This window comes from Nomia melanderi, chromosome 2, assembly GCF_051020985.1.
Source record: "Nomia melanderi isolate GNS246 chromosome 2, iyNomMela1, whole genome shotgun sequence".
NCBI classification, from domain to species: Eukaryota; Metazoa; Arthropoda; class Insecta; order Hymenoptera; family Halictidae; genus Nomia; species Nomia melanderi.
The window spans coordinates 25,747,787-25,771,897 of NC_135000.1; the positions used below are offsets into that span (position 1 = coordinate 25,747,787).

A 24,111-nucleotide genomic window follows, 5' to 3' on the forward strand; every position below is an offset into this window, starting at 1 on the left:
CGACGAAAAGGTGCCGAGGACGCTCGCGCGCAGTCAAAGCGCTCCTCGCGCGCATAACTGCTTCTGTCCATGGTGCTCTGTTGCGGACGAGGCGTTTGCTGGCTTCGCCTGGCAGCTGAGTCTTGGAGTATTCGAGTTCTGGAACATTCCAGTAATTAAACACTTAAACGTCCAAGCCTTTACAGGTCTATAACTTAGAAGTTACGAACGTTTTATAAAAATTTGAAAACTTGAGGGGGTGGACCGAGGCGAATCGGACCAGTTCAGATTTAACAGAAAAACTAATAGTTAAAGCTTAGAATCAATATATGCTTTCACAGATTTCTTATTAATATACGTTCAGCTTGAATATCAGTAAAGAAAAATTTTGAGGAACTTAGAAACCGTTTCACAAGCAAAAATCTGAAAAGAGAAATATTCAGTTCACCTGGGATTCGGGGCGAATCGGGTATTTCTCACTTTGTTCGCTTATAAAATGAAGGTTTTCAAATTTATCAAAATTGTTTCCTACTGATATTCAAGCTGAAAGTCCATATATAAGACATTTATGAAAAAATTGTTCCTTCTTCAACTATCAGTACTTCGCTGTCGAATCTAAACTGACGCGATTCACCCCAGTCTACCCTAGCCACTGACATAAATGTAACACTGACATAAAAGTTGCATATACCAATTAGCACAGTACATCGCAATTCGCATAAATAAGCATCGAAGCTCCCAACGATCAAACACGTAAACCGTCAGAAGATACCCGAGCACCTGAGAATTCACCGGTCCTCCGGAGAACCGCGGCGCAAGAGGCGACCGCGAATAAGATCCCCGACCCGTGGCATGGCCGCCTCGACCCGACCCGTGAGGAACGTCGAACGGTCGTCTCGCCGATGGGCACGGTGTCGATTATATAATTGCGACGATCAATCACCGTCATTGGCGCAGGGACGCGGCGGGCCGGCCGGCGTATTCCGCGTTTAGCATTCACGGTCAATCCGGCCGCTTATTTCGACGAGTCCGGGAGGCGCGAGCCCGTCAGACACTTACGACCCACCTAGTCAATTAAGAAGACAGCCGATCTATTAGAGGATACCCGACTCCTCGCTTTCTCTTTCCCTGCCGCGCCGCCTCTGGCTGTCTTATTTTCTTTCCCGCTTTTCTGCCGCGGCCTGTCCCCGCGATGAAATAAGAGAACCACGAAGCCACCGCAGCCAGAGACAGCGACACGACCACGACGACGACTACGACAACGACGACGACGACGACGACGACGACGACGACGACGACGGACGACACGGCGTCGGGAGAAAATTGGGCGACGAGAGGAGCACGGAGATCCAGACCGAACGTTGATTGAAGGGGATACGAGCTATGGACGTTTCCTCCATTTTCCTCGCATTACTCGGCCATTTCGACGCCGGAAGTCGTCTCCGGTTGTGTTACCAGCGATCAACTTCCTCGCGATTCTTCCTATAACACTGTTAGACGAACGAGTCCTGACCGGTAGCGCTGCCGATAACAATTTCCAAGGCGTCGACTCCTTCCACGAGTCTCGAAGCATCGATACCAACGGCTACACGCGCGATTCCGTCCTCGTTCCTTTTCTGTTCTCGTTTCCTCTCTCCCTTTCATTAACAGGCCCTATAATTCCCGCTATCCTTCCCCGTTGATTTAGTGCCAACGATATAAAGCGGAGTGAGCCGTTCACCGCTGACAGTTCACAGTCAGGATCCCTCTCGGCCGACCCGGTCCGGCCCCGGCCCGTTTCTCCGCTTCGAGAGGTGTAACTCATCGCGCACTTACGAGCCGTCCGGTCAATTAAGAAGACAGCCAGCCTATTAGAGAATACCATTCGCCCCTTATTGCTCTCTCTCCCGCCTCGCTCTATTTCCGTTTCTTTTCCCTCGCGGGCTCGTCGGTTCCGTGTAGCCGCGTCCTTGCGCGGGGATCGATCTCTTCCGCGAACGAGCCGGGGAATCTCGATATGCGAGTGTATGTAGATGCGATCTACTGTTCAACCTGCGATCTTGCATTTTGGTATTCGCGGTACGGTCGGTTGTGAACTTGGAATAGCGAATGACCGAGATTTTCTTCCTAGCATGATTTCAATTTGATTAACCTTCTGCGGACGAAAACTCTATGAAATATACAAAACATGCACATATGAAGCCAAATTATATATCGAACGCTTAATTAATAGAAAAAAAGGAAACTATACACTGATCTCTTGCTGTTGTAATCAAAACAATCGTTCGCAACTTAGTGTTCCAACTACGGAAATTTCATCTCGCCAGAGTGTTTACATTCGTTGACAAAGAGTCACCACTTGATTTAACAAAAATGATAAAGTCTCATATAATATTAACCCTTTGCACTCAAATGTTTCTTACTAGAAATATTTACCGTTTCTTCACGAGGCGAAGACGATGTTTAACATTAAACATCACATTCTATAGTTTTACTGTGTCAAATCAAGTGGTGACTGAGAGTCACCGCTCGAGTACAAAGGGTTAAGCTTCATATAACGCATCGATACATGAAACGAATAAAATCTTCATTCCCTAATCTACACGGTTCCTCATTTATTTCAAAAAATTCCCACCTCCGAACAATTCGAGATATTCCTACTAAAAGTCTTTCGATCGCAAACGGTTAACAAATTTCGTCCACTTCCGAACACCTACCAGTGTCAACGTCAGAAACCGTGTCACCAGCGAAACCAGACACCTATCCCCTAGGTATATAACCGATCCCGAGGAAAACGAGGGAAACCTGGAAGAAGGGGAAGCAGGAAGAAGACGGACGACTTTACACGTAGAAACAGGGCCGCGTAACAGCAAACACGAGGCCGCGGAACAGCAAAGCAGATCAGCGGCGGCCGAAGCCGACCCGCTATCCCGCAAGATGACGTACGGTGGTCCACGGTGGTGGCTTCTATTTCGGTTGGCGCGTTTCGGGGGGAAGCCGCGACATGTGCTCGATATTTAGACACCGGCCCGTCTTCTCTCGTCTACGGCCTCGGATTCCCTTGTTCCACGCTCGGCAACCCTCTCTTTCTCGAACCTCTCCGTCCCGCTCGCGCACGCCGGTGCTTCCCTTTCCTCGTCTCGCCCACTCGTTCGATTCCCTCCCCGTCGTTCCGCGGCCACGTCCGTCCCTCCGCGAAGACGCTCCTCCTCCTAACGGGGTATTTAGTTCCACGCCGTTATAAATTACGTATCATTCGCTTTCGAAACTGACATCGCGGCACGCGCTCCAGGAATGCGAATACCCCGGGGCTCTGCCTCCCTCGTTATCCTTTTTCTCGCGCCCGTCCGCGCGCACCACCCCGCACCGGCCGCGCCACCCGACATCGGCCACTTAGCTCCCTGTTGCGTGATTTAAGCTTTTTCGAGCGAACCAGCCGAGTTTCCAGCGAAACGACACGCTCGCTAGCCCGCTAACTCGACTTCTCGCATGGACGCGCAATTTTGGGCTAGTTAGCGGAGACGCGCGGAGACCTACCACCCTGTACTTCGAGGGGGATGGATCTTATGTAGGTTCGTTTGGTTCGGAGTGCGACGGATCGATATTCAAATTTGAAACTTGGCTGGTGAGATTTTGTGCTCGATGCGTTCGATGCTTCGAGTTCATCGGTTGATGCGAATGGTTGGACGCTTGAGAAGTTGCACTGGTTTGGAGGCTATTGAAAAAATAATTGATTATTATTTAAAACAATCATTCCTCTACACTGTTATTTAAAACAATGTCATGTGAAGTTTTATCTATTGTTGGTGCAAGTATTTTATAGACAATTAACCCTTTGCGAACGAAGATTCTTTGAAATATACAAAACATTCAGCAGACGAAGCTAAATCATATACCAGTTGCTTAAATAATAGAAAAACCAGAAAGTATGTGCTGATCTCTTGCTGTTTGAATAATTAAATCATTTGTTGGCGACTTAGTCTTCGAAACATCATCTCATCTCGCCGAAATGTCGACATTCTTCCGCAAAGGGTTAAAATGATTATTGGGAAACCAGATTCTTTCGCGTTATATTAGGGTTGACGAGTGTATCGAAGAGTTGTCTTACGAACAGTCACGTGAAGTTCGAATTCTAAATACATATGAATTCTATTTCGTTTGAAAGCGAGTTCAAAAGATTGCCCCGCCTTAGTAGAAAGTTGCAGATACGCGACAGCTTGTGTATACCGTGAAGTACAATATGGCGAAGTACAACGCTGGAAGTAGGAATGTCGAATGGAATCAGGCTGGTGAAGTTCGAGGTTCGAGGTTCCCCTCGAACGAGCCAGGCCACCTAATTCTAAACACGTGTTCACGCACCGTTTCCGAGAAGTACTCCTCGAGAGACGTCGAGGTCCAGGTTTACGATCCCCGCGAATCGTCGCCGGAACTGCGCGACGAATCTTCTGCGTACGCGTTGCACGTGATCGGATCCGAGACAAAGGGGAACGGTTCGACGTTTGTCGGGCACCATGACGATCTAAATATAATAGCGAGGTAATGTTCTACCTACCACGGTGCGCGAGAGCTTTGAAACCGAAACGCGATATGCGAACCGAGGATTTACAATTTCAATTTTTCCAGATGAGACACGTGAAAATGAAATACAACGGAATCTCATTCCCTGTGTTAAATATCTCACCGCACATCCATCGCGAATAAACGCAGAGAGAACGAAATAAGTGGACTGAATTTCCCTTCCATTGTAAAAGTTCCCACTTCTCGAAAGATGCAAGGGGAAGCACAGAAATTGTCAGTTTCGAGATAAAGTGTAATGTACGAGTCTTAGAACTTGCTAAATAGAATTTCCAGAAAACACTATATTAACATATAAATCAATGTTACTGCCAACGCGCAGTAGCTACTTAACCCAGACCGCGAACGGGCCGCAAATAAAATACTCCCGTACGCAGAAGTCCCGGGGAAGAAGAAGACGCAAGAAAAAGAGGACGGGCAAACCGTACGGGGAGAAGATATCAATTCTCTTTACGCGGCAAAACGGTGGCAGCTCCACTAATAGACCGAAAGATTCTCATCTGTTTAACCGGGTGGACGCGGGTTCGCGCGAGTTTCGCGCGCGGACCATCGTGGAGCGAAGAGAGAGAGAGAGAGAGTGAGAGAGAAGCGGTGGACGGGGTGGGGGGATGCTCTGGGACAGGCTCGCAGCGAGGCAACAGGAAAGACAAAGGGAGAGGCATGGAGAAAAAAATATATCGTCTCGTTGCCGGGATGCCAGAACCGAGACGCATACCTCTTAATTGGAACGCTTTGCTCGGCCTAAGCGATTTGGCCGGATTTCGAAGGAAATGGGCGTTTAAGTGCGCCCAGGAACCATTTACCACGGGCCGACATTTAGCTCCTGCGCCTGGCGGGGCTCATGATGCCTCCAGCCGGGGGTCCCTTGATTTTTGCATCAGCTGGTCCTGTTCCTTGTTCGCTTCAATTGCGAGTGATATATTGTTGAGTAAGGAAGTTACGTAATTATTGGGGTATTTTTAATGTAATAAGTGAGGTATTTTAATGTAATGTTTTGATGGTTGTGGGTTTGGTTAGATGATCGTAGACTTATTGGAGAGATTATTATATGGTGTTGGCATGAAGGTAATTTTTAGGTGAGTCTTTGTAGAGGGATTGAAGGATATTAGTTGATGGCAATTTAAATGATGAATTTAAAAATGAAAGGGATTTTATGTGTTGTTGTATCTGGTTGCTTTCGAGGAGTTTATAACCCAGAGAAGAAGATAGGAAGATAGAAAAAGTCACAATTGCGAATGTTCCACTGAATCGTTAGAATATTAGCTCAATGTTCAAGTGAACAGTAGCCAGCGACGAAGCATATAAACTCCCGAGGACGTCTCATCCAAATACAGTTACATTCGGCGTGCCCGCGACTCGCAGCGAAAACCTTAGGAATACGACGGCCGAGGAGAAGACGAGGAAAATCGAAGAATCATCGGATTCCTCCGCGTCATTAGAGGGATTGGCGCAGCTTCGCTGTCTGCTGGAGCCAAATCCAACGCAGATAAGGTTTTAAAGTTGCCTTTTATTCGAATTTGATCGCTTAATAAACTCTTAAAGCCTCGATACTCAGTGAGGAGTGGGTATAGGTGCCATCAAGCGAGTACCGTGTCTATAATAATAATCTCGGCGAGCGCCGATAAATTTAAGTCCATCGATTTCTGCATACCCCCGTCCCGTTTTCCTGTTCTCATCCGTGCCATCCGGGATGACCTAATTGAGACACGTTTATAGACTGGTACCGCGGGAAGAGGATTGCGAGGCGACGCGTCGCGTCGCCTCGCGTCGCGTCAACGGGGGCCAATACCTCGGCGAGGAGCATAAAAATCGTCGGGTCTTTTCGAGTTCGAACCGGCCATTAGCGGCGCTCTTGAAACTTTATTTCCCGCCGGCTGACACGGCCGATCCGCGCCTCGCCGCGTGTCTGCCCGCGGTTTTCCCGAAATAAACGAATCGACGAGAGAGAAGAGGCCGCATCAGCGCTCACAAATCCCGTCACCGAAAAATATTAAGATTCCACGCTACAATGTCGAGTTAATGGAACAGCGGCCGAGCCCGGCCGCGCTGCCGGAGTGAAAGAGAGAGAGAGAGAGAGAGAGAGAGAGACAGAGGGAGAGAGAGAGAGAGAAAGGCGGCCGAGGCGTAAAAAAGGCGGGAGAGGTCTTTTAACAACCAGACTCATTAGGAGCATGCTGCTCGCTTTTTACACCGAGACATTTGTAAGCAATACAGACTTCAAAAAACAAACTCTCCTGTCGCAGCCACTGCTGCCTGCGCCGGACACCTCGGTTTGCTCTCTTTTCGCCGTTCACCTCCTTCTTTCCCTCCTTTCCGTCCACCTCCATCTTGTTCGCGGTCCTCGTCTCTTTCTCTCGTTCGCGGGAGGACGTTTAAGGGTGTCTGGCAGAATTTAAATTGCGAAACGGCCGCCGGCTCGCGCGAAACCCTCTCTCGGCCTCTTCTCTTTGCCACCGCGCGCCGCTCCGCCGTGTTTCTCTCCTCTCCTCGGCGCTGCGAGTCCCGCGGCCTCTCGGAGGCGACTTGTCGCGCGCCCGGGGAAGGTTGAGTTGACTTTTGTGCATGCTGCTGGATATTTGCGATATTAATCACGCGCTCTCGGAGCCGATTCGTCATCCGCGTTGCGATGTCTTGTTGTTTAATGTCGACGTCCGAGAGCGTTTGTACGTTCGAATCGAGATTTCGTTCGCAGGTAGCCATTCCGCGGAGAATTTTAGTAATCGCCGTTCGTCGCGATGGGAGAATCGCGAGGGCCGCGTGTAAAATTCAGTTTCGCGTTCCGTTTTACCGGTTCGCCGTTTCGCGTGACGGTAATCGAGTAACTGTACCGGGGTGCGCGAACGTGGAAACCGAGCCGCGGAATTATATTGTCAATGACTCTTAAACATACCATTAAATTTCGTATGAAATTTTCAATTAATTAAACCGGCCCGAAGTGAACGATTTATATATCCTGTCATTTGCTGAAAGTGTCTCGGTAACTGGCTATTATTTCCAGCAGAAAAACTCGGCAGTTAATGAGTTAATGATACGTTGCGTAATTACTTTTTTCTGGCCGTTCGTAGGAAATTGCGGTATCGAGGGGAAACGAATTTCGGAGCTGGAATGTTTCTCCGAATGAAACGCCTGCCGGTTGCGAAATATATCGGTTAATGTCGTTTTTAAAATTGCTTTAATAACGAGTATTAAACGTGAATTAAATTTATCTACATCTCTGTTGAAAAATCAGCATTCTTGTTGGACGTTTGGAGAAAAATCACTATAGCGACGGAATACTTCGTAGATTAATATGTAACGCTAGCTTATGATAACATTAAATCCGAGGTGAATTCTTGCCGTTAATCCGAACCGAACAATAATAGAAATTACACCTCAATTTGATGCGATGCGAATCCACCAGGATTCAATCCCGTCGCTGGTTATGATTCATTCATTCAAATCGCTGTTTCATATCCTGTGTATATCGCGGTATCGACGATTACCTATATCATTGCTCCCGAGGATTTTATTGAACGACGCGCTTCGGCCGACTTATCCTCGGGGTTTAGACGGCGCGAAGTAGTCGCGGTTATTATCATAATCGAGATAAACGGTAGATAACTCGTGTCATCGTCGTAATTCCTTTGATAAAACGGGGGATCGTCGACAGCGCGCCGCGCGTTTTAATGAATTTTTACGGAAAGATAAATGCCCGCGCATTAATAAGGTTATCGCCTTAAACTCCGTAATCGGCCGCCATAAATTCCGCCCCCAACTTCTTTTAAGTGAATCCGAGTGTGCCAAGTGTTTTCAGGAGGATCGCGTCTATTGTAGTGGCTACTGTTTCGAGAACAACCGACCGTCCTGAAGACGCGAAGGTATTTCGATGACGGTCGCACGGATTAACGGACATTATGCTTATACGAAAGTAATTACACAACGAAAATAAACGTGGCAGGAGGAAAAAGAAGGAAAGAAGATTTTTGTGCAAAGCCACGTAATTAGTTTAATATTAGCACTTAAATCTTCCTGTTTGTTCAATTAGAGAGTAATTACCTATCCACGCATTTAACTGAAATAAGTAGCTTATTAAAGGTAAACGTAATTGCCAATAAAAACTCAATAAACAATATTTAACGTGTCCCCAGGACTGTACAGGACTGAACAGGTCTACGGACTAGTGTAATTAACCCTTTGCACTCGAGAGATGGCTCTCAGTCACCGCTTGATTTGATGTAGCGAAATTATAAAGTCTTGTGTATAATATTTGTACAACGCGATATGTGAAACACTGGAATGCAATAGCTTTATTTCTTTGTTCGTTGTTTCCTTAGTAATCAGATTCAAAGGATGTCGTCTATATTTGTTCGGGAAATGTTTCTAATGGAAAACTTTCAACCGCAAATGGTTAAGCATTGTTATCGCGAGCGTTTTTATGTTTTTATTCAGGCGAACCGTTACTGTTAATAAGAAGGTGTCACGCGCGGAGGTGGCTCGTTAGTAACCAGCCAATTTTACATCTAACAGTTTAATTGCATTCCGAAATCCTAAGTGGCCAGCAAAAATGAGGAGCGACGGCATGGAACCTCGCGCGGGCCGGTCTATAATTAAGAGCGAAATAACGAGGGACTTGTCGAACGCGAGTGTAATCATTATGAACGCGCGCGAAACCCCCGAAACATGTGTTCCTCTCGCCCAACACTTCCTGTCGTTAAACGTCTGCGTAACTACTCGCGTTTACGCGTGGCCGGCTCCTCCCTGTCTGCGTCCGATGCTTCGAATTCGTCTCGCCGATTTGATCCGGGAGCTTGGATCCGAAAGAGAAAAGAAGCAGCCGCAACCATAGAATTAGACTGTCAATCGTCGATTCTACGTTTTACGATAAGACGGATATTCCTTTTAGAAGAACACTCCGCGAGCGATTCCGTTTTATGATAAGATCGTCATTAACACTTTATCTGTTAAGGATTACGCAATAAGCTCTATATACCTTCAGTGTTGGATTAAGTCTACCGTCAGAAATCGATGGTTAAAGGTTGCAGATCGTTGATCAATCTTTCAGTAAGAAATAGCTACAATCTCAAACTAATAATTAGAGCACAGATTTTAATGTATTTAGAAAGCGCAAAACTGCGTAGAATGCGAGTAATACGAAAAATGTATAAAATATCCAAAGTACAGTCCTTTTTGTAATATTCCTTAGGAAACCCTATTTTTCCATGGCAATCTTTTCCCACCGATATTCCCAAGAACATGAATGCGCGTAAGGATCCATAATCGCCCAATAACTAATCCCACGAAGATTACTCGAATCCGCTGTATCTTTTAAGCGGACAGTCCTTGACATGTGTATTAATAGTCTCGGAACGGGCGAAATGTTAATTTTCGATAACGAAGCCAATTAGAGGAAAGCAAACACCGCTCGCCGCAAGGTTGCTCGTTATTGGCACCGTAAAGCAGGCTGTTTAATATTTGCGAATAGATTTATCATCGGCGGGGAGACGTGTCAGGTGCGATGGCTCTATCAGCGGAGTAACATTTCAACCGGGCAAGCAGATGGCCGCCGCTTGACACCTCTAATTAGCATGAGTCCTCCGCGGAGCGTTTTCTGCGGCAGCCTTTCTTCCCGCAAATGAGAGTAGAATAGCTCGCGTGTCCCCGCCGCCGCGCGGAGAAAAAGCATTCAAAACGAGGCTTTAAGAGACGCGCGGCGACCATTCATCTCCGAAACGTCCGGGCTAAACATAGGCTCCGAAACGAGCCGAGGGACGCGTTTTACGAGCCGCGTACCCCGGCTATCTCGCGCCGATAACGGAACAACAGGCATTCTTTGAAGTCTTCGGGGCAACGGAGTCGACACGCGCTTTTCCACTCCGCTGAAAATCATTCTCGATAGGCGGGCATCTTGCATTTACGACGCCCACGCGGGCAATCCCTTATGGCATTCAATACTTTCGTCGAACATGGCTGAAATCTGCTGCGGAAGCTCGTCTCCTACATTCGTTTAACGCTAAAACTACCGAGCACTTCAATTGACTTTTGAAAATTTCGCTATAGAAACTCCAAGAGTGCATCTGTTCAGACTGTAATTGATTTACAATTCAATTTGCGTAGCGCTAAATGAATTTCTTTAATAATTTCTCAGAGAAACATTTGTTATCTTTCTAATAATTGCAAAAGGAGGACATCAGGCATGGGTCATTTGACCCCTCTGGTTGTTTTAGTGTTTAGAATGTTCGCTTGGAAGTTAGTTTCGCGAGGTATATTTGAGACAGTTAACGTGTAATTGGCCCTTTCATTCTAGAATTAACAGACTGCTACATTAGTACGGTTAATTACACCGTATTTGAATTTAGAATCAGAAGGAATGTTTGGATAGAACTTTTTCCCAAAGATATAAACTCTTCAAAGATATTCTAGATTTTGTTACCTTCTAGTGAATATAATCTCTCTATTTTCCTAATTCAATAATTAAACAACACGAGACGATATTTTCCTATTGAATGTTTGAATTTCATACGAGGTCTAGGTCAAGCCTAGGCAAAACGCTCAAAGATTCGAATTCTACAAGGGAACAATGCAAAAACCCAAGAATCCCGATGGTAACAGCGTAGTTAACAAAATACGCAAATACAGTTCACGGTACGAACGCGAAATCGCGTTCGTCAATCACACGCGACACCAAAGCAAGGGGGACCGCTCGGAACCGCCTCGCCGGGAACAGTCGTAAAAATAATATAAAAACGGCGGAGCGAGAGGCAAGTAATATCATTAGGGTGTGTTCAGCCGGCGAAACGACTTCCGCAAAATTTCCTGAAGCCGGCGGAATAATCGCGGGATCGTTCGTCGCGCGGTGGCAAAAATAGCGGTGAAAAAGAATAAAAGCGCGCCCGCGGGAGAGCTAATGAAGTGGGCCCGCTGGATAAAAAGAATTCGCGGCGAGGGGCGAGGGGCGGAGGGGAGGCGATGGCGACCGCCGCTCGAGTTCCCCGGCGTAACGAGGAAATTAACGCTAATGCGACACGGTCTAGCTCGAGGCTCGGAGCTTTTTACTCGCGTCCCGGAGAAACGCTAACAAGCCGCGGACCGCGGTTTGCTAAATCACCGGGATGAAATTTCCCCGGGCACCGGCCTGTTTTCCTTTTCTCTTGCAATTAACACTTCATTACCACTTCTCGGTCCCTGTGAAATCCGAATGCCTCCCGATGATCTATAAAAAGCTCATTCGTCCTCTGCCCCGTCTGTAGAACGCGCGCGCGCGCGATAGAGCTCGCGCCGCTCGGCCTGCCGACCGGATGAAAAATCCGACGTTTCTCGCTTGAACGTTTATTAGCTGAACAATTTCGCTTTTTTGCGACTGGCCAGGACTTAGCCGGGAGCCGCGGTATCGCGGAGCGTGTGTTACGATGTTTCCTCGGATGTTTAGGACCGTTTATTGGACGGCTCGAAGGAGTCCGTGTTAATTAACCCCCTCCAACCGGAGGCGCGTACACGGTTACCGCTCTGTGTAAAATTTCTGTATTTATGTCTAATTTTAATGGTTGCTCGGAATAGTCTTAAGTAGACTGGCGGATGTTTATGGTGGACGGTATCCTGATAGATTAAGTCGGAAAGGGGAGATTAATAAAATCTGATCTTCCTCGCGGACGGTTCTGTCTGATTGGAGATGGACTAATGATTATGTTAAACCTTCTTAATGTCCCCATTTAATTGCACTTGCGCGTTCGCCGCGCGTGCATAAAATTCGCATGTACGCGCGGTTATATGAATTATATTAGCGGGATGAGAGAGTTATTCGAGAGGCGCGCATGGATTTTATTGATATTTATTAATGAGAGGAGGAAGTCGGGATACCCGGTAAATTATTACACTTTATCCCGCGCAGAATGTCTTCCCGACGGAATGAAACGTTTCCGTGGTCTCTCGAATCCTGCCGACGCGAGATCGGAATCTTCGCCATAGATTTTACGCGTCGCCGCGGCGATGGGGGTTGAAGACGCGCCAATCGCGGAATCCGGGCGCAACGAAAAATCGCTGAAGCCAATCAGGCTCGCCGGCGGACGCGATGGTGCTTCGCTAATTGCAGGGCCTCGTGACAGGTGCAATTTGCGGGATGACCGTCGAGGCGGTCCATGAAATTCAAGAAACACGAGCGGCCGGCGCAGCTGCGCCAGTTACGCCTCCGTAAACGTGTTTACGAAAACACGACGGCTCGTACGTCAGTCTGGTCGTTAGCACCGCGTAATTGCCCACGCCGCGATTAATACGTGTAACGAATTAAACCTGCGCGACCCTTTGCACCTACGCCGCCCGAGTACGGGAAGACCTCGCCGGACGAAAATGAATTTTGAAACCTGAAGGAATCTCGCTGTGTCCTGCTCTTCCAGAACGAACTTTGAAACGCACTGGAAATAGCAAGCACCGAATTTACAAGAATATTAGTAATATCTGTTAAAACTGAAGCAAGAATTTTATTATTTGTTCAATAAATTTTGAAGATTTATTTTATTCAAAGTTAAAAGTCTAAAATCAACGATGTCATAAGTGACACTTTGCTATTTCAACACGTTACGGCTCGAAGTTTTAGAATTATGACTACGTATCTTGTAAACTACATCATTACCGAAGCAGCAAGAATCTGAAATTATCAAACCTCCTCCCATTCAAAGTAATTAATCGTCGGAATTGCTGCGAGGGCATACAACCAACTAGCGAGTCGCTGGTAGGCTGATCCCGGTTAAATTGAGTAGCGGGGCTGCAAAGGGAACGCGAGTTTTTCGTTGCCCCGCGTGAACGGGAGTAATTTTCTGGTCGCTTGCCGGCACGGTTATATTTAATGCTTTAATCTGGCGGGGCGTCGAGCGATCTAAACACGCGATAAATCTCGGCGGGGACCGACGCCTTAAAAAGCGGCAACAAAACCTTTTCCAAGCGGAAGCATTAAGTGGCGTCGCGGAGAACCGCGCCGCGCGCACGCTTCCGTGCCTGCCCATTAACGAGCCGCGCACTCTACTCGGCCCGGGGACACCCTCTCCGAGCGATATTAATGATTTCCCAAAACTCTCGAGCCGTGTGAAAACTCCTCGCGACGATCGGAGGAGTTCACGAGCCTCCTTTCACCGAAACGACCGAGCTCTAGATCCTCGGCAACGGCTCCAGCAGCTGCAACCGCGGCTCTAGATGATTCCTCGCGACCGAAATTGAATGTTTACGACCTGGCGGAAAAAAAAACTAGAGACCTAATGCAAGGGAAATATTGAGGGAAATCGGAAACTGTGAACACTCCTTAGAGCTACTTGAGCGTCAAGCTCTTGGGAAGATCATGGATCATTATAGGGTATCTAGTTTCAAAGGACGATGAGAATCTTCTGCATGGCAGAAGTAATGTGAGAGTTGTAAGAAACTTTATTGTAATCCTTCCTAATATCTAGCATAAGGAACTCCTGTGGTCTATCCATCATAGTTAGATGTCTTACGAAGACTTAGCTGACCTGTAGTAGATTATAGAACTTCTCAAGAAGCTACAGAAGACATCAAAGATCTTCAGAACTAATCACCAACCGTAGATTCTAAAGTCCTCAGACAAAGGACACGTGAACTCCAAAGCGAGCATCCCCTAATTTCAGATTAGTCCAGGCCAGTCAACAAGTAAGGCAACTATAAGAGTGTCAATTAATCTCCCCAGAGGTTGGCCGGTTCCGAACGAGCTAGTTACGTTACAACAAGCCCATTTCCTGTTTTCGTCGAGACGGAGGCGGGATTGGTCACTAACGCCAGCGATCCCGGAAGCTTTCAGAAAAAGGGAATCGTGGCTGGAGGGAGCGGAAGCGGGCAAAAACAAATGAACTATTAGAAGCCGGGCAAAAGCTGGCAGAAAGGGGCGGGAAGTAGACCAGTTAAGGGCTAACAAGTATATACGGCTAGATATATGCCTCCAGCACGCGGTGTATATACTTGTTAGCCATCGAGTTGGCTCCTAGGCGCCTCTCTAACTAGCCACGCATGGCGAGCACGTGTGGAGGTGTCGACTGCCCTAGCGCCCTCGCCGCGACCCTTTCCTTCGACCGTGACCCTCCTCCTTTCCCTTTCGATCCTTCTCCCTCTTCCTTCTATTCCCTGCGACCTGATCTTTTTCTACTGCCGCAGCCCTTCCGCCGAGCGAGACGCTCCATTTCAAGCGGCGTGAAATCCGAGCAAAAATATTTGGGCGCCTCATGCAATTGGCCGCGACACGGGCTGTGCGATTGGAATTTTAATTTGAAATATATTTTTCTTCGTTGAATTCATTGTTCGACGGAATCTTGATGTTAAGTTTATTTTATAAGTTTGTTATGGGAAGACACATTTGTTCGAGAATATAATATGACTAGTTCGGATTAAGATATATATTTTTTAATTAAATATTGGTTTCAGTTTGCGGGAGACAAGCAAAGTAAATTTATTAAGAGATACATGTTTCACACTATGTAAGAGTAATTTTCGATTCTGTTAAGAGATGTTGAAGTATATTGTAGATAAGGTAACCGCAATGTTTTTCATGGAACTTATTGAACCTCTTACTAACTCTAGTTACAAGCTTACAAGTCTAAAGGTCGAGAACGTGTGAATATATTCTGAAAACCAGTCGCCAATGGTATGCAATGAGATAATTTAGCAACCAGTTACCTAATTGCACCTTATAAACGTTCGACTACGTGTTAAACGGTTCATTTAACATTTAACCTGTTTGATTCGCTTTCTACTATCGATTCTCTTCCCTTTCAATTCTCCTCTTCTCACGACGTTGCGAAACAACGCGGGTTTAAACCTTCCGCGTTCACAATAATTCTAAAATATTTCCATACACATTGCAAACACTGATTGCGCCATAGTTACATTTAAATAATAACACGATACTAATCCCGGTATTACTGATAAGGTAAAATTATATAATTCCTTTATATCGTCGAATAAGGAATATTGAATTCTTTCAACAAAAAAGTCACGGGAGAAAGGTACAAGCGATAACCTGATCGACCCTTAATTACATGAAATTTTATATTTTATTTGGATACTTCAAAGTATGTTCACAACAGTAAAGTCTAATTACACTGATGCAATGAATATTTTCAGTATTACACAATGCCATAACTGATATACGAAATATCAGTATAGACTGTTCAAGTACGCAAGGAAATTCGATTTAAAAGAAAGCATAAAGGGAAACCTTTTGATGACAAGAGAAACGTTATATTAAAATCGAATACAGATTAGGAAGTTAAGATGCCAGCCAGGGGATGGCTGTCAATCTTCCTGCGCGAGGAAAACTCGTTTGGAAACCCTCGGACGTCTTAAGCCAGTTACTCGAGGATTTCCCGCGGCTCTTTGAAGTTTCGAGAAGGGACTGGCGGCGGTTTTCTGCGGGGCGTATTCTAATTTCGCGGGTGGGTCGCGATGAAATTGACCGCGTCGGAACCGGGTCGTCCCCGAGGAGGACAGTCAATTGCCGTGCCGCTCGAGTATCAACCGCGACGCGAAAGCGGCTTAGCAGGGGGAAAATGAAATTTAATTAACTGGAAACAGCGAGAAATTATCGAACATTACGCGGTGCTCGCACTGCCTTGCCCCCCCCGATTACTACAAATGAGGAGAAATTGATTTGGAAAGTTTTCCCCTTTGCACTTAATTTCTGGTCCCTGCTAAGCTGGATTGCTCGGTAATGAGGTTTATTAGAAGACAACAGAAATAGAAATTACTTAACAATTTCGGTACTTAATCTACTTCAGTTCAGATTTAACTGCGAACTAATAGTTGAAACCTAGAATCAACATTTCTTTCCCAGATTTCTTATTACTAGACATTCAGATTCAATATTAGTAAAAAGAATTATTACAAAACTTGAAAACCTTCGTGTTATAAGCAAAAATCTGAGAAATATCCGATTCGCTAAAATCCCGGGGTGTAATAGTTCAAAATTTTGAAAACCTTGGAACACTCTGAAATAACCAAAAAACATTTGTTAATAGGGGTAGTTGTTCCCAGTGGAACGGAAGAGTTGCTTTTACTAAATCTCAAATCACTAACTCAGTATATTTATTTCAACGAAATCACAAATCATGTAGGATTCTATAATCTTATAGGATCCTATAATGAATTCTCGTCTATATCCTTTTGCAGCAACGAAGGAAGAAAACAACCCCCGAAACATGGAATTGAAAGGTACGAGGTTAGTCGACGCGCGATTTCACGTGAAATGGCTCGCGTAGAAAGCGTGAGGGGTGGAAAGACGGGACGGGGGTGGGACGAGAGCCGGTAGGCCGGAGTAGAATCGACGAGGGGTTGGAGGAGCGGGAAAGGTGGACGGGACGCGCAGGTTCGCCAATACAAAAGGGGAACCCGGAGATTACGATCTTCCATTCGTTCGCTCGTTCCAATTATTTTGTCCAATTAAAATATCGATTTTCTCCACCATTGCGGCTCCCGCGACTGCATTCGCCTTTGGCTGTGTCGCCGGCCCACTCCACCGAACCCTAGCCATCCCCCGCGCGACTCCCACCGACGGTTCTGCCCCGCGTTCCCCATCAGACACCCCCTGGACAGAGGCGAACGCAGACTTTTCAGGGCCCTGTGTCGAACCTTTCAAAGGGATTATCGTTCCTTTTTGTTTTACGCTGCGCAGGGGTTGTATGAATTTATTTCCTTGAATTATCGGCCCGCCCGCGATGTCACAGAAGTTGATTGGACGGGTATACGGAGTCTGTGCTAGATATTGTTTGTAAAGTGTCCTTTTATCGCAGAAACTTGCGTTGAATGGAGGGAATGTAATTTGAACAAGAGGATCAAATGAAGATATAGATGATGCTGATAAATGATGGACGGAATAAAAAGGGCAGGTTGAAATGTCGTTTATACATTGTAAATATAATAAATTGCACGTTACGTTATATCGTCGTTCGTTAAGATTAGTCAGCATGGAAATTATACGCGTTGAAATTTGATTCTACTTAGTTAGCTTAAACTTGACAATGAATTGACTTCGATAGAATAGGAACAACCCCCTCTATCTGTCTCCATGTCCAACCATTGACCACTCGTAGCCGCCAACCGCGCTATTCGAGTTCCAATATTCAATTATTGGCCACGGGAAATATACTGGGAGGAACGGAGAGCTTCCCAGCAGAAATCTGAAACAAACGAGCCACCCTCGACTCGACGGTCGCGGTCCCGCGATCGGACCGGGGAATCGGATCGAGCGGATCGCCATCGGCGATCGTGTTGCTCGCGACGTGGGACGAGCTCTCGTTTAAGTCGAAACGCCCTGGACGTTCCGCCCGAACTGGAACCAATCGAAGAGAAACGGCGCCTCGTAAAGTTTCATTTTCGAGGGTGACACGGCGACGCGGCGCGCGTTCGATCTCGGTCGCCTTGCGGATTCCTCTCTCGATTGTGCGATCCGCGCGCCCTTCGGTCTCGAGATTAAGAAACCAAGGGATTTCGCTGACGAGATCCGGTTGAGAAATCTCTCGAGGAATGGAGAATTGTGCCCCGGAGAAATTTATGGAGCGTCCAGCTTTCAATTCTGTGGGATTTCTTAAGAAATGAAATATCTGTTTCTTGCGGGGCAAAAGGATCTCTTTGGAGAAAGAAATCTCAAGCTGTAATTAATGTTGCAAAATTTGGACTAGTGTATCTGAGGTGGGAAATTAGTAATTTGGAATCTTAGAATTTCAACTCTCTACAAATTCGAGCAATATCTCGTGAATACAGTATTTGCAATGGAAAATTGTGAACTTGGAAGTTCTAAAGCTTCAACCCTCCAAAAGTCCAAAGAATAATACTTCACGCGAATAGGCAGACTTTACGATGGAAGATTGGAAACTAGATAACTTTTGAAGTTCCAGCCCCCCAAGAATCCAAAGAATAATATTTCACGGTACACTATTAACGCTGAAAAATCGGAACACCGAAGCCGGAGAAGCTTTCGAACCTCAACCCCCGAAAACCTAAGGAAAAATATTCCACACGAGCGCACGTTCCGCAAAACGTCGGAGAATGCGCGTAGATACAAATCGCCGCGGACGATTCGCGGGCGCGGCGACCCTTCACTGTCCCCGCTAATAGGATTTGTCGAAACGACGACGTAAATTATCGTGCGCGCGATCAATCACAAACGCTTTGCGCGCTCGACACCCCAGCCGTTCCTTTTTCACGGGGAGAAATTATCCCTCTAAACGGCTCTCAGCTAGATATGTCCGGCGTGTGGAAGTCCTCTGAGAATAGACGATCTAATTCCGTGAACGGGAGGAAGCGTGGAACACCGAGAGAGCGGCCGTCAGATGGGGTGGAATAAGGGGGCAGGGCGGGCGGGGGAGGGGCCGCGTTGGGGACGGACCACCGTGATTGCAATTTTAACGCCAATTTGACTTGAATCTCCCCCGGACGAAAGAAATAGTGTTTTCATGCTCAATATAGCGGCGTGCTAATAATTAACGGCCGCGACGTGGCACTTTGTCGTTTATGTGTACAGGGTGTCCAGATCGTACACGTCCAGGAAGTCAGTCTCCTTCGCTCGTACGCGGACCGGCATAAATCACGTTCGCCGTGTACGCGGAGCACAGTCGGCGTCGGGATTCAAGAAAATTGTTATCATTACACTGTTCCCGGATGCCCTGGGAAAATTAATGTAGCCCGGATCCAACAAGTGTCTGCGCCCAATCCCCGATTCCTGAAGATTAACATCGATGTCCCCATAAATTTCGCACGGTCGCAATCTCGCGAAATAATCGCAGCCTGATATTAAATGAATAAAAGTAATTTCAAATTACGCTGTCTGCGAGAGAATGAAATAAACATTTGTATGCCTTATTAAAGAAGCTGGTAGTTAGTGGATGAAGCAAGATTCGTGGAATACGGAGAAAAGGAAACACAAAGTCTGCGATTCGACCAAGTTTCCTCGGACGCGAAGATTCCCTGGTTGATTAAACTTCACGCGCGAGTTTCTTTATTCTTTCCTGGCGAAGTTTTCCCAGAGAACTTCATTACACGCCCCGGGACGAGGAACTTCGAACAAAGGTTACCAATTAGAGAATTGCAGACTGTTTAACTATCGGCAGACTTTGCAGTCTGATTTCATCTGTTTTATTCGGTAGAAAAGTGACTGGTTAGATGTACTTCAACCTTGGAAGGTGCGAAGAGGCGTTTGACGGCTGGAGTTTTTGGGAAATAAATCAGGGCAAGTGTTATGGCGGCGGTATAGAGTGGCGAGCAGCGACGATCGAGCGAAAAGGGCAGGCGAAACTCGGTGACACACCGTGTACGTGTACCGAGTAGGTCTTGCGGAGCTAGCGGGTGGTCCTCATTATGTCGGCTTCCCCACCGCTGGCCGTCCTATCTATTTAACGTATCGTTTGCCTTGGTAACCATCCAAATTGGCCCATCCCTCTCTATGCGCTGCCAGCCGCATCTCCCGATCTCGCTCGCGTTCCCCTTAATTATTGGGTAGCCGATGTTTAATAACGCGCGCGCACCACCCCCTTCCTTCTCGATTTTTTCTCGCCCGGTTCGCGCGGCCGTAATAGAAAACACCCGTTTCCTGCGACGCGACGCGACGCGACGCGACGCCGTGACGTCAGGGGCGCCTGATTGCCAGCGACGAGCGTCGTCTCGCATGCAGAGACGATTGGCGATGGGATCGGGCTCGAATTAATGCGGAGCTCCGTTTAAACTGAACAATACTCGTCGCTTGGAATGTCGCGATTATTCGAATTTCGTTGTAATATAATGTAAATCAGTTTGTATCGGTTAAATTGTTTATATTCAAGGATATAGGAGCTGTTTTGCAGATGGAAAGGTTCGACGAAGCATTTACGTAACGATAACTCGAGCGAGACTCGAACGTTCGAACTGTACGGGCTGATTAAAACAGGGAAAAAAGAATTTCTCTGTGTAAAAAAGAGTTTTATGTAACGGAAGTTACGTGGATTTTAAGTACACCGCGAGATGCATTAAACAGGGAACGCGTTAAACAGCGCGGTACAAGGTAGCAATTACTTTCCAACCACCGTGTAGAAGGCACTGATCGCTCTGAGAATATAGTGAAAGTCTGCGCAATTATCGTACAATGGCTGCTCATTGATTTACTAATTCTAATAGGGTCGTAAACGTCACACGGAATAATTCAGCCAATATTTTCGAATATAATGGCAGACGGGAGCTCTATTAAAAGGTTCGTAAATATTTATATCGCGCGCGGGACACGTGAGCGCTGATCTAGTTCCCATTCGATTTCCTTTCTAAATACTTGTTTCGAGGTGTTCGGAAATTTTCGCTGATTTTTGTCGGTTCGCGGAAATCATTTGCGCCAGTCCGTTTCCGGCGACGCGCGGGATTAGACGTCGAATTAACCTCGACGCGACAGTTCCTCGGCCGATCGCTAGAACCCGATTGGATCTGACGCGCGGACGCGTCCGCATTTTCACGGGACGCGATACGAGACTCGCTTGGGATCGAACTATTATTGTGTAATCAAAGCTTACAGTTATCTATTAGCGAGCACAGAAGTCGATGGTCTGTAAAGCGTAATGGCTCCGCTAACGAAAGATAGCGAAGTGCTCGGTTTATAACCGCTTTACGAGCTGCTTTATTGCTATCGTGATTTCGAGCGATTGACCAACGCCGTTCTGATTGCCCGACCGGGGAAGAAAGAATATTAACGGCGTCAATCACCGGCAACACAAATTTGATAAATATTAATCCTTCGCGCACCGATCACGGCGACTGTCGCATTAACAGTCGCTGAATTAAACCGGAATGAAACCGGCGCGCAACGGCAACGTGAGCGATTGTCCGGCATCTTGCCGTGAAGCGAATTAACTTCGCGTTTTAATCGTGATCCGATGATTACCGTTCATACTTCCGTAGAACGAGGAGAACGTATCGCAGAAACTGTTTACCGCGGGTGCAAGTGTACTTGACATTTCACGAAAATGGGAAATTTGAAATGGAAAACGCGCGTGCCACAGACTTTTGTATTTACCCCGTGTGTTGTGTCTCTTTTTTCCTGTTTAAGCTCTCGATACTAGTTAGACAATTCTCTCGCGGTAGAGAACGGAATCTACGAGTTACGAATCATGTGATCTACAATTTCATTTAACCAATGAATAAAATTTTGACTTCAAATCGATACATATGCCAGTCGATCACTGAAATAGAACGAAAATCTCGAAAGAACTTTTCAAAGAGGAATCCTAAAACGACAGAGCTGTCAGAGAGATTCTATCGGTTCGAAGTTTCGGCGTTCAGCACGCAGAACCGGCTACCGACCGAAGTCGACAGCGAGAGGGTGCGAGGGGATATAAAAAAATTCAATAAGCCATAACGCGCGGCGATAACGCGCTCGCGAAACCGATTCCCCGGGGAAGCGGAGCGATCTGTCCGCGGGAAACTATGTACAATTACCGTTTTAATCTGCAGTTTCTAGCGCCATAAATTCCCGGGAGTTTACATCGAGCACCGACAAAGGGAACGAGGTATACTGGCGCGGGAGACGGCACCGGGGAAGTTCGCGCGATGAAATTTATTGCTGGAGCCAATTCCGCGCAAATGGAAGAAACGTCTATGAGGTTTTATTCCGCCGCGCGCTATCGACAGCTTCAATCGGGGCCTCCCCGGCCTTTTGCTTTCGGTTATCGGCGAGTCGCCGCGTCCGCGGCACAATTAATTGCCGTCCTGCTTCGGCCGGACGAGAAAATCCGGAGTTTTTCCATTAAGGAAGAAACGCCGAACGGATAAACCCCCTTTGTGATCATTCTCGATGACGAGTGTCTTCCATCCACCTGTGCACGGTGAGTCCAATAAACTGTTACGGCTGAATGGATACCGCTGCAACGTAAGTATCGTTGAGTACCGTGGAAATATTTGCTGCTTCTACAGAGAATGATATTTTCATGTTGGCTGAGTATCGAGTTCATCGGTACTTAATGGAAACACGGTGTAGATGAAATTTTATGTGCGCGGTACTGTTTGACGATAGGTCAAGCAGTTGAAGTAGTCTGTGGCTCGGGTACAGTTAGAATGACCTGGACAGAGTATATTGTTAGGGGCTTGGCGAGTAATCGAAGGGAACTGGTGAAAACTGAGATCGAAGAATCGATTTTTAATGCAGAGATTTTAAGGTAATCTATATAAGATCATCTTAGATACGAAAAAAGATTGCAGTTGATTTTACAGTAAGTCGTTAAGAAATCTAACAAAGAGCGCGTGGAATTAACTTGAAAATCTGATCAAGAAACTGCTCTATTTCTCCAGCCAATTATCCGAACTCCCAAGATTCAACGTTAAAATTGAAACCGAGCATACTGCAGCGCTGCAGAAATCAAAGGTGCCACTGACAAAGAACCAGGAATCGCTTATCAATTTTTCCACGCGATCGTCGCATTGAAAGTGTGCGAACAAATGGGCGACGCGCTATCTCCGTAATTTGCAGGCGGACGTATACGCGGTGCGAGTTTGCACGGGCACCGCAGCCCGCCTGCGAGATCGCGTCGCGCGGCATAGAAGACAACGGCCGATGGAAACGAACGGAACGGTTTCCATCGATTCCAGCCGAAGATATCGATCCCCTTCGCCGGGCGGATGAGGTGCCAGCGCGAGACGGCGGAAGTTCGCGCGATGAAATTTACGGCTGGAGCCAATTCCGCGCAAATGGAAGAGCATCTATGAGGTTTTATTCGGGGCCCCGCTTATCGGCAGCCCCTATCGGCAGGCATTTGTTTTTGCTTATCAGCAGAGAGCTACGTCACGGGGGCCACCGTAAATATGACGGACGGATGCGACGATGGGATCTCAGCGCCGTCAGAACAAACGAGCGTCCACTGGACGCGCGGCCCGAAAATCTCGACGGCTCGATTTAGGGGGATGAACGACCGAGAGGCCGAGCCTCTGCGCCCGAGAGCCCGTGCTTCGACTACCGAATCGATATACCTGGCTGCGCGGGGCCAACGAAACCCGGGGGGAAAAGTGCGCTACGTTCTGCCGGCGGACCATCAACCCTCTCGAATTTCCGCTTTCATCCCCTAATATAAGTCTCCTTTCTTTCGCGCTGGTCGAAGACAACATTTCTGATTACCGATGATATTTGTTTGGTGCTAACTAAAATTTGGAATGGTCATTTTCCCACTGACTTCCTTCGAGAACAGCTTTAAATCTACGTACCAATACTGTAGGTTTAATTGTCGGATAACATGAGAATTATTCGAAAACGTAACGACTTTAGAATATTTCACACGTTGGTACATAAAATTCTCCACTTATAGCGCAACCTCTTCCACACCTACATCCACCCAAGACCAACCTCCCAAGGGAGAGCTGCCAGCAGTGGATTCAACGATTCAAACGACATCGATCGTAAAAGGAGCGTTCCGGCGGCTGGGGCCGGATCAATAACGGCGCGGAACGATCGAAAATTCCGGCCGCGAGTCAGCATTTTTTGAGTCTTAATCACCGGCTCTAATTGGTCAATTACGCTCATTACCGTCTCCGATGCAGAGAAGCGAGTCGCGCGATAAAATCTCTTCCCCGGGCGCCCCTCCGCCGACGCTCGGTCTCGCGGAGCCGTAGCTT

The 24,111-nt window shown here is 47.0% G+C and overlaps 1 long non-coding RNA gene across 1 annotated transcript in view; it reads right to left on the minus strand.

The window, feature by feature from the left end:
* Window positions 1–42: 42 nt before the first annotated feature.
* The window catches only part of LOC116433179 (uncharacterized), a 42,451-nt gene continuing 18,382 nt past the window's right edge, over window positions 43–24,111 (minus strand). The window contains exon 3 of the long non-coding RNA XR_004236247.1: window positions 43–138. This is a non-coding gene — a long non-coding RNA (uncharacterized LOC116433179). The remainder of the gene's footprint in view (window positions 139–24,111) is intronic.